Source organism: Glossina fuscipes, unplaced genomic scaffold (assembly GCF_014805625.2).
Source record: "Glossina fuscipes isolate IAEA_lab_2018 unplaced genomic scaffold, Yale_Gfus_2 28, whole genome shotgun sequence".
NCBI lineage: Eukaryota > Metazoa > Arthropoda > Insecta > Diptera > Glossinidae > Glossina > Glossina fuscipes.
In genome coordinates this window covers 12,062,447-12,075,082 of record NW_023998423.1, presented here as the reverse complement: position 1 = coordinate 12,075,082, position 12,636 = coordinate 12,062,447, and positions in this window count along the sequence as shown.

Below are 12,636 nucleotides of genomic sequence, written 5' to 3'. Positions count from 1 at the left end.
TTGAAAATTTATCTTGCAACTTGATTTGTACAATTTATTCAACTATATATATGAGGATATTATACGATGAGTTTAATCGATTTTGGTTGAGCATGAACGAGGTAACTCTCGATGAGAGTTGAATCGACTTGGATCTACGGTGAACCTCCGTATATTCGAAAATCAGCCTTCGTCAATCGGCTTCTATCGAGTTCTAGAATAAAGATGAAGTCGTGCGTCTTCCTATGTTAATAACACTATTCAACAACGGTATTTTTAAAAAGCAGAGACTATTATCAAATTTTTTAATAAAAAAGCTTGAGAAATTAATATGAGAAATGGTTTGTTCTTCGCATACGCCTTTCGGACTTTGGAAGTTTACAAGGTTTCTTGGTCGAATTTCTTACTAAAAATATATTGCGGTCAGTTGCGTCTTTTCAGGTTTGCATCAGGTTTGCAACGCGCAGAAGGAAGCTTCAGACACCCCAAAAAGTATGCTAATTCTTGGCAATCTTCAAATTCGGAATACTTATAAGCATGTCCGTCTGTCCCCTATCGCTTACGATATTTTATTCTTTTCTTTTTTCTTACTTATTATTATTGTGAGTGTTTGTTCCGCCACTATTTTTGATTGATAGAGAATTAATGAGCCCACAAGCGATTGTTAAGATTTGTAATTAACACTGCCCACAAATACGCTTGCATCAGGTCGAAAGTCAATGAACTCGCAACAAATGATCAATGAAATGTGACGGACGTCGATTTCGAGTTTGGTTTCTTTTCAATATGTATTCAATTGCAAGAATATTCCACAGACTATATCTGCAAATTTTGAACTTTATTATATTTGTTGTAGAACATGAACAAAAAAGTAGAAATCGCTCTCGGCGTAAATAGTACTGCGGGCTCGACCTCCAACATGACTGTAGGAGAGAGTTTTTCACAGACTTTACTTAGACCTACAGATAGACATATTTCAATCGATTAAATATTTGATGCCAATCAAAACATATAGACTTCATTGGAGATCCGAAGCTTTCTTCTGGATGTTGCAAAAGCATTGGTTAAATAAATAAACTCCTATCCTTACCAAGTCGTTGTAGCTCATTGTAATCCTCACAAATAAAACTTAAAAATTTCATAAAACAAAATCATCAGCTAAAAATTCCTAGAAAGCGTTTACATGGAGACTTCAGTTTCATCAAATCATTTCCGTTGAAATTATTATCGTTTACGTTATACATGTATATACCTATTGGAAGCACCAACATCATCCCCCTTTCTAATTCCACGCGTCGATTTAAGTTTAGTTAAGTTATCGTGCCTGATTAGTAAAAATACGACTGAACTGCCCCTTAATAGTCCAGAAACAGTTCTAGTTCGAAGTTACGGAATAAATTTCGAGTCAGTGGTAATGACCAAAGAAAAACTGTGTTTCCCTCTTCTGTTTCTAGCTGCCCCAGTGTTTGGGTCTGGTCTGAGAGAATTAGATACAAGAGAAAAAGATAAAACGGTAAAAGAAAATATCAAAATTTATGTGAAATAATTTTCAAAGTATGGTATATGGCTATTAAAGCGATTTTTCGAGTTAATTGTAATATATGAAGTTAATAATACAGCTCCTAACGTGAACATTCATATAAACGACAGTCGAAGGTGACTGTTATTCTCTTTTAAGCTTATATAGGGAAAAGTGAATGGTAAGTGAAAGAATATTCGGCGAGACAATCGAAGACTAGGTCTTACTTTAGTGGAGTTCCGGAAAAATTCAAATATTCTGGAGAAGAACCATCTGGGTCCCTGGAGAGCGAACCAGTACAATAAATAAAACCTATGGCTTCTAGGGTCCAAGCAAGAGCGCTTATTTATTACTGAGGTCAGAGTAATTGGATCAAAGGATGTGAAGATAAATACGAATTTAACTAGTAAAGACACCTACCATTTCTGTTAACATACCTCTGGTAACGACTTAACAGAGCTCATGTTAAATAATTACAATTGTTACCATAGCTATGTTATGGTAACATACCAAATTTCAAAAAATCGGCAAAAATAGTTCCTGAAAGCAAAGTGTGAATTTTTTTTGCTTAATCGACAGGTATTTTCATATAGATTCACGTGATATAGGTGAATATAGGCGACATTTTCTAGTTTGGCGGCACTAGAGTGTCAAATTTGGGTGTTTTTTTATATGCAGTTTTTGCTAACTTACCAAATTTCAAATACCGTTAAAAATAGTTTCCATAAGCAGAATTTGAATTTGTTTAGTTTGCTTGAAAGGTAGTTTTATATTGATTCATGAAATGTCCACAAAAATATTTTCTTTTTTTTAATATGGACGGATTAGGCTTTCAAACCAACTATATCTCAATTGTAATTATATAACATGAGCTCTGTTAAGTCGTTAACAGAGGTATGTGAACAGAAATGGTAGGTGTCTTTACTAGTTAAATTCGAATTTATCTTCACCCCCTTATTGGATCATAGCGTAACATATTAGGCCGGAGAAATTAAAACTCATAATTTTCTCGTAACCAAGTTACAAACCGTTTTATCTCATTTTCAATAATTCGGCTCTTTTTTATTAACGCATTTTGTTTCATGTAAAAAAAAAAAAAAAAAATGCAAGACAATAGTCTCCTTACTTTAAGTACGCACTCGTTTCGTTCTTTCATTTAACGTATTAACAGTAAGTACATGACTTATTTCACTCTTACAGGCCGGATGTGTACGAAATGTGACTCTTTTTTACCCTTTTGCTCTCGTTGAGAGATCTCATTACGAAAAGCAGTCGAAGTAATTATATAGTTTCCCTCGAGCCTTTTTATAATTATCATGCCGATCATATGATTCTATTCCATGCCAATTGCTCGATGTCGAACAGCATTGTTCAAGCTCTCTGCTAACTTTATGTCGGCCATGTCTTGTATAGTACCTTGTGAACTAAGCCATGATATCTATTAATGTATGTAATGTAACTATGTGTGGCCAATGTGAGTGATGGCTTTGTTCCTCACAAATGGAACACATATAGAAAAATTACAACGTAGAAGGAGGAAAGATTATTGAACGTCAAAGGAATAAGCAACTTATGCTTTTGGCTGCCTTTACGAACTCATCCTAGTTTTACACAAGCACACTCTGTACATTCTTTTTGCTTCATTTTTCATTGTTTGTTACAGATCTTCTATTACGGACACGGTATACAAGACCAAAGAAAATGTCATTTCAAAGATTCGAGTAAAAATATTTCTATCTATGCTTGGATAGCGAGCATAAGCGTCATCCCAGATTGCTGTGATACACGGGCGTATTAAGTTTGTGCAAAATTTAATGCGGCACAAAGAACGAATTGAGATTATTGTCATTATTAATTGGGTGGGCAATTCATACCGTGATCTAAAAGATTTATTGTACTCGCCCGTGCGCCTAGCCCTTCAGTTTTATGGTTCTTATGAATTCCGCCACTTTCTTTGGTTCGGGGCACCATACAGTGTTCGGCGATATTAATTGCTCGCCAAACGCTTAGTGTCTAATTCTGAAGATGGCCTAGCGTTTGCATAGGATGTGAATGGACTTCTCACTCGTCGCACAATCTGCATGAATCAGTATCGGAGATATTCATGGTCACCCCTGTAGAAACTTGCTTGACAACTTGCGACAAAGCTTGGGTCCCTTCTTCTTAAATCCAATAGATTATATGCTGTCCTGGAAGTTTTGATAAGCCTTTGTGCTTATCGTTGTCCTGCGCATAGCTTCCAAAGGCGATCCGCGATTTTTTCTGTGCCCGCTACAATACCAACCTATTAGTAAAGCTTTCTGATTCGTCACAGAAGTGTTGAAGATTTATGATGGTCCCTCGGCCCTTCCTGTTAGCTAGACAGTCAGTCCTTTCGTTGTCCTCGACACCCGAATGGGCAGCCGCAGTCATTCAATGCTTGAAAGGCATAACAACGCGAGCCTAGATGTTATCGTTTGTCCCTTTATGGCCTTCAACCAGACTTAACTGCAGGAATAAATGCAGACCAGCTCTCTCCTGCATAGCCTACTTAAGCATTCGGAAGCACGTACAGAGATTGCATAATTTTCTGCTTGGAATAGGGAAGTATTGTCACCCATTGGTACGGCCTTTTCAAAACTTGTGCCGTATTCCCTAGCCCCAGTGTTACCATTTCCCATCGACGGTATACCAATTTCCTGCCTCAAAGCTGGGGTCAAAAGCTTTTACCAGTCCCATTGGCCACTCTGAACTTTTAAGACTTTACTAGCTTCGCTACACAATGATCCGGTATCTTGACGCCCGTCCATGAAGATCGTCAAGACCTCTAGGTGGCCCCTGAGATTTCCCAGAATTGAGAGAAATGCACCCTTTATTATTATTCAACTAATCCATCCATCTTCCCCCCTCGTTTTCTTGTATTCAATCTACAGATTGACTAATTCCCATATAGAGACTTATTTTAAAAAGTCTTGTTTGCCCTTAGTTTCAACTGTTAGTTGTTATGAATAACGCAAAATCCGGCCTCAAGTACAAAACAAATTTCTGTTATTTCTCTTCTCTCTATCCTCTTTAAAGCATTTCAAATATCGATTTATTATCTCTTTCATATTTAAGGTTAAGTGCTTCTCGTGCATACATTTTGAAAGTAGAAGTAATTTTTCATCTCCAAAAAATCCAATCTCTTAGAGACAAGACAAACAATGTAAAGCTCTTAGCGATTTCGTTAACTTTCAAGTATTTTCAAATGACTTTAAGAATTTCATTTTAGAAATCATTTAACAAAATGGCGGTCATTGGTGGTAAACCTTTGGCCAGTAATTCATTAATGCTAATTTATTGAGTCTTTTAATTCAACAATTATGAGCTGTAATTGCATATGCTTTCCTCCTCCTCCTCCTCCTCCTTTTCCTACGCATTTATATAAAGGTGTGCACATTTCTACATACATATCCTTCAAAAATTAAACGACACAACTACATTGCACAGCTGTAATTATTGATTACTGCCATAAGAAAGTGCGAGCACTTTGACCAATTCCCTGTTAATAGCCTAAATGCTGAGATTGAAGCATTAAATAGGTGGTGCTATAGGAAGTGGTGATTAGGTGAGCATAAGAGATGCCTAATGTACTTATGTATACACATAATATGCATAAGCAGTTATTACTATCTTTTTTGAATTAAGACAAGTTACAAGCATTTACGCTTGTTTAAGGAGCTGCAGGTTATTAGTTTGCGGCACTTTAAGATATTTAACGCACTTACAAATTCACCCAACTTTATGCATACAAATTTAATGTTCGTAAAAGTAAGCACAAATGTGGTTTGCAAAAAAAAACCTTATAAAGCATTTTTTTATTGCGTGTAGCATCAATCTATCTACGCAGATATGATTAATTAAAAGTTAGTTGGTTTGTGTACGTTTCATATTCTTTATAAACAAAAAATTCCATATATTTTTCGAAACTACACCGTAATGTTTCCGATGAAGATAAATAAAAATATTTGAAATTTTATTTAAGTAAATCAAGAGACAATTTAATAAAAGTTATGTTAATATAAAATGAAAGGTTCAGTTTATTAAATTGTTGCCCTTTTTCACACCTTCTCTTTCTTTTCTATTTCCTCAAATTTTAATCATTTCTTCAGTCAATGTATACGAAAGTTTTTTCCTTCCATCCATAAGCTCTAAGAATTTTCATTAAGCAAAGTAAACTTATTGCTTGCAATTAACATACATATGAATAAACAAATATTTACATATGTATACACGGATACTAGTAAGCAAATTTACGCAAATTCATTCTATATGGGTTTTTATCCTGATAGCAGCTTAAACCCTATATTAATATATGTAGGATATATTGTTTGTCTCTATATATATATATATTTATATGGGTATATGGTTATTTGTGCGTGTGTATCTAAATTTGCCATTATTTACATTTTCATAGGCTCATCACTGTTATATTGTTTGCTCATGGTTTTGTTTGGCTTCGGCGTTGTGTGTATATGCTCCGATAAGACGCACTATTTTCATTTTAATTGCAAAGTTGCGGTCGCTTTAACCCAAGTTTCAATCAAGCACTATTTCTACGCCAAAGAATGTTAATATGTATTGTTCGCATACAAAGGCAGCTCGATTGGAAGTCATTTAGCGTCTCAACAGTAAACTATTTATGGCGGTTTTTTTTATTTTAAAATAATTTATGTTAATTCCTACGAAACTAAGCTAAGTTCACTTAGCGTTACTGCCGTTAAGTTTCGTTTCGCAATTGGCCAAATGTTATTTCATATATTGCGCATTGCCGGCGTTCATATCTTCATTTTTCTGAGATATTAATATGTTTCGAATTCTATACGCATTACTATCAATTTGCGAAACAAGATTTTATTATATGCGTTGCTAGTCAAATTCTTATGATCTTTCGTGCAGAATGGGACTGGAGCATTTGCGTCCGTTGAAAGAAATGAAATTGAAACAGAAATCAATATTCAATTTTTAACCCTCAACCCACAGTATAAAAATATGCAAGCTCTGGAAATATTAATGGACTGTAATCCTAGCGGTAAGCGTACTCTTATTTGTTGGTATAATTGTTTAACGATGCTTTTCGATTCGCTTTATGTTTAATAAAACATGTGTTGCATTTTTTTATTACACACTTTTCGTTATCCTCGTATGAATTAATATATCGACTTATTTTAATGTACGAACAAAAATTTCATAAGCATGATAGCAATTAAGTAAATTGCGTCTAATAGGTGTTCAATTAAATTCTCTGTCTTGAAATTGGTCGCATTCAATTCTTCCGTCATTTTGATTACACATTGCTTAGGCATTGATGCCTGTACGATATAAGTCTTAGTTGCTCACAAGCTGCCTTTCAGTTTGTGCGAAAGTGTAAAGAGATGGATGTCAATAAGCAGGATTTAGGATAGTTTATGTTATTCTATTGAAAGCAAAGACAAACACAGCTCGAGCTACTGAAACAATTAAAATGATTTGGGAGTGAAAATGCAAATTAGAAAATGTTTTGCGAGACTTCGCGCAAAAAATTATAATTGTTTTTGGGTTTCTTGCTTTTTTCTTTCCAATGTGATCGATTACTTTGCGGATATCACCTTTACCTGTAACACCATGAAGATCAGAAAACAGTTGTAGAAAAGCAGCATAATAGATGTCGTCCCAATCTGTGATACTTATCGCTTTTATCAATTGAGTGCTCATTATAGGCCAAGCATCGTCCACATTGAGATTTTTAAACTCCGAACATGGCCACTTGCCACTTGGGTAAAGGAATTTAAACTTTATTAGATGAAAATTCAGCATAAACTTAATACAATTTTAATTCGGTTGCCTACCATGGGAAAGAAAAAGAGGGAAGGAAAATGGGGTAAATAAAAAGAGTAACAATGGAAGAATTGACATTAGCGTACATTTGTTAAGTCTCTACAAGAGTAGAGGAAGGATTGTCTTCATATTAATGAGTCCCCTATGATAATCCTAAATGAAGAGGAGCAACGGTTGGTTCAGGACATCTGCTCTGTATGGTAGGCTTAATGGCAATTGTTGCCTAGCTAAGGACATGCTAAAGGAGCGACAAAGTCAATTGCTTGTACAACAGCAGTTTTTCATTGAAACGTACTATAACTACGTTTTTAGATGCAGTAATAATGCTTGCTCAGTTTAGCAAAATGAAGTCATATATATGGCACTAAGAGCTAAAAGAATACCTATATGAAGAGTCGCAATTGGAGCACTGGATAATTACGAATGCTGCATATTTTAGTGCATTATTAAATTAACAAAAAAAAACTGCTGATCAGCAAAATCAGAGATCAATTGATTCGTTAATGCGACTTAATTAAAGTCACTTGTGACATTGTCCTGATGAACCTACTTGGACCTTAGTATTATGAAAAATAAGACGATGTATACTACAAAGCTGACGATTTATGCCTAGGAAGTGCTAAGGTGAATTTGGTGATTGGAAAGAAGCTATCTTCCAAGCCTTTCAAAGAAAGATATCAAGTGTAACTAGTCAACTAAGCGCTTAAGAAAAGGAGAGCAGAAGCAAAAGCAATCAAGCAAGTGATCTTGAAATTGGGCTGGGAGCTTTTCTGGCTTGCGACTTATTCTCCAGACTTGCCTACTTCCTCAGATCGATGCAGATCAGCGATTCACGAAAGTTGAAGATGTTCGAAAATGCTCCTACGACTATATCAGATCGAAATCACGAAGGTTTTACGGTGAGAACATCTATAGGTTACTCAATAAGAGGCAAAACATCGTAACTGGCAAATATTTCAATTATTAAGCTTTGTGGCAAATATCTTTAAAATAAGTTTGAATTTCTTTAAAAAATACAGAAAATTTATTTGTACACCTAATATATATTAATTATTATGCATTTGCTAGGTAAACTAGAAATTGAATCTGCTGTACGTACGTTCATAATGTAAAGTAATCTTACTTTTAGTTTTCTATTTTTGTTCATCTAATAAGTTTCAACGCTCTACGTTCGAGTTTGTTCGTTCGCTTACCAATGAATATAAGTTGAAATCTAATAAATTAAGTAAATTAATTATATTAAATAATGACTGCAGCTTGAATATTTTCAAATCGTCAGCTTCTTCTATTTTGTATACTTATTTCTTTTATTTAAATAAAATTTATTCAAAATGTTTACGATAAAATAGAGAAAATTAAAATTTGCATTTCAAACTTGCGAACAAAGACAGCTCGACTATATAGTGTGCCGCCAATTGCACAAATTTACATAAATCCACGTATTGCTGTTTCCAGCGATTTTATTTTCTTATTTATCAAGTGTTTGGGAACAGAGACATTCTATCCCGTAAATTACCCACTACTAGTTTGCCTTAGGATAATTTTTGTAGTAAATATTGGTTTCAATGACTTTTCTACTCACAAAGCAAGACTAATTCTTTGATGTGCTAACAGTAAGTAAATATTAAGTAATTGCTGTTGTTTGCAGTAATGCGAGCATTAATCCACTTTCTTCTTTTATAATTTCGTAATAACTAGCATTCATGGGGATTACTTGGCTAATAATATCTCGAAGTTCCCCGCTACGGTCTATGAAACAGTTATTAATGTCCAAAAAGTATTATGTCGTCTTACCGGACAGAAACATATGAGATTATTGTACTTGATCGATGGCCAAGTGATATTTGTACGGTGCAATAATAAGCGAAATACTTCGCATTTCTTGATCTTTTTCATACACGTTACGAAACCTTAGCCAAACCCTTGGTATCTGATTCTGAGAATAGTGGCATGATATATGGTAAGATATTTCAATCGTTGCCCCTGTACAGTCTGCAAAAAAATAAGTACTGTAGGTGTCCGCGCAAAATCAGCAGAGATAATATTCTAAATTTTAAATTTTTGTCAGTTAATTAGTGCATCCGACTGCAGTTATGACTGTAACAATCGTCTTAAAAGAGGGACACACAGACATCCCACCGTTCGCGCTAGACAAGAATGTAAGGAAATTAATTTAACTTTACGGTATATTCGATGCTTACTTCTGTGGATTGTACACCTTCAACGGGTTGCATGCATTTTCTGGCACTGATACTACAGTTATTCACATATGCAGAGTAAGGATAGGAAAGGAGAAGAAGCCAACAAGTAAGAAAATTAAATATGGTCGCAACCGAATCTTTTATACTCGTCACCGTTTATCCAAAAAAAAAAAAAAAGACAAAAGAAGTAAAGAAGTAAAAGAACAAAATTCTCATGCTCTATAATAAGGATGGAGCGTTGTTGTTCTATTTTTAAAATAATAGCTTTGTCGTAGAAGCATGTGAGCGTTGTAGGCTTGTTCTTTGAGAAGTTTAGGTCAGTTCCAAATTATTTTGCAAATTTGTGGGCGATATCTTCATTTTCACTAAGGGAAGAATATTTATCGCAGATACTATACAATTGGTCGGACGGATAGATGGACGGACGAACCTTTTTCGGCTTGTTTCGGCGCATTATAAAGATATTGGAAAAAAAATATTAAATTTTTATGTACTGCAATATCGGGTGACCGTGGTCCACTTTTTCCACTTTTGTACAACTACTAGAGTATCGCCCATAGAATATGCGTTCAAATTTTTGTACATATATCTGCTATAGTTCATGAGTAACGATCGAGAAAACTAATATGGTACTCCAGCTTACGTGGCATTGTAAATGTGTCCTTCGATCAGTTTAGCCCGTTTTCAATACCAAATTGCGGACAAGAATTTCTAATGCTTCTGCCAAGTCTGAAGTCGATAGCTTCGCTTTTGCAGCCAAGAAAATATTTTCAACTGACTTTACACAGACGGACAACCTAACAGGGCTCTTATAGGGCTCTGCAGGTTTTCTAAAGCTTCTTTCTGGGCGTTGCAAACGTTCTGACAAAATGACTCCATTCCTCATGCTTAGGTGACTGATATAAAAAGCATGTAATGTTTCGCTTCTATTGCATTTTCTATATTTTGTACGAGACAAGATGACATGTATAATAACTTATTTATAGTAAGATGCATGTAATCATGCTTTTAAGTGAATCATTTCTATTATATATCATGTCATAAATGATTTATATTTAAGATTCGTAGAGAGCTAAATGTAATCAATTTAACGAATGCCCACATTTTTATTCATTCATTTAATGTTTTGTGTGTGTAAAGTAAAAATAAAATACAAAGGGCACAACTTACACAAAGCAAAGATATAAAAAAAAAAGGCAATACTTGACAACGTATAATACATAACAAGAAATTCTGTAAAAAATATTTACAAACATATAACAGAAATCTAAATGCTTGTGTATGCGATCATCAATATCCGAACAATATTAAGTTTATTGTAATGAAAAATAGAATCCTCGCTCGTAATTGGTAAAAGCTTTGTCTAAACAGGTACCAGCAGCAGACGAAGATATAATAAACTTATCGTACCGTATGTGAAATTCATTAGGGGGCCCAGAGTATGAACAATTATGTTTTTTGTTAAAATTTTAATAGTAAACCACACCCACTCTTGATACTCGCATGCTCGCATAGAACTGATTAACTGACATCCTTGAAACTCTTACGTGTGGATTGCGTTTTACTAAAAAAAATTTATTGAATCTACGTAGCAAGCAACTGAGGTTCGTTATGAAGCATACACTGTTTCCTAATGTTTTTTTCCTTTTGCACTTGTTCTTATTATTGTTGTTGTAATAGGCGTTTTATGGTAGCATTGATGCTATTACTTTTTCTTCTTCTTTCCTTTACTTCTAATATAATATTGAACTTTTATAACAACAAGAGCAACATTAACACTTACAAATAGTGTTGGAAACCTTGCAGCCAAACCTATATAATAGGCTTTTTATGTGTGTCGCAACTGTTGCCCTCCTTTCCTAAAGCTAAATAAGAAAATATACTACAACGATAACAACAAGAAGAACAAAAAAAAAAAAAAATAGAAAGGAAAATTCAATCGAGTAAAACAAAGTACAAAGAAATTATTGAATGAAAAAGGAGAATAAAAGCACAGATGCCGACTGGCGAATTGCGATAGAAGAACAAGCATCGCAACAGAACTAACACTAGCATTAAAGAGTTTAAGAATAAAGGAAATTGTGTCCTTTGAAACTCGTAATATTTAGAAATTGAATATTTTTTCCCTCGATAACAATTTCCTTCATCTCTTTTTTGTTGCTTTTTTTTTTTTTTTGCTTTGCTGTAACGGGCTAATGAATTTTCGAAAATATTGCCAGAAAAGTGAAATTGAAAAGAAAAAAAAATAAATAAAAAAAAAAAAAAAAAAATTAAATATAGTAGCTTTGCGCGCTTATGGGTTTTCAAAGCCAAACACTTTTAGTTTTTTTTGTATTAATTTAATGGACAAATAAAACAAATACAATACAATAAATGGAACAAAATAAATAAAATAGAAAATAACCTAAAATAATCTAACATAGAACGAAACAATATCGAATGAAATAAAGTAAAATTAAAAAAGAAACGGAATGTGTGTATGTGTTCAAAGCTCTAATAAACGCTTACTGTGACATTCTTTGTCTTTGTCATTGACATCAAGATCACTACTTTTAAAATATTGAAACCAAAATCGACAATTGGGATATAATCGAACAGCATCACCATAAGCCTCTGAACGTGTTTGGTGGGCTTCGGTAGCAGATTTCTTCAGGTTAAACAACCGCTGTAATGAAAATGCAATTTTAAGCGCTCCATGATTAGTGCCGTCGTACGGTGAACATATCAATAACATTAAATGGAAAACTGTTGTTTTGAATAGAAAAAGTGCCATGCACTGGTATTTCCCACTTCTTTACCATTGTTACGTGTAGCAGTCGCTGGCCAAAATACATGGAAGCATATATTAAAAGCAATAGTAATAATAATATAACAATTTTTATGTATGCATATATATGTAATAGCAAAAACAATATTAAGTTATATTAATGATAAGATTATATTTATTTAAATTTTTTTATATTATTAAGAACATATCACGAAAGGTACGTCGAAAAGTTTTATATACCCGTCTCCTTCTCTCTCACTCTCTCTCTCACTCTCACTCTCTCTCTCACTCTCTCTCTCTCTCTCTCTCTCTCTCTCTCTCTCTCTCTCTCTCTC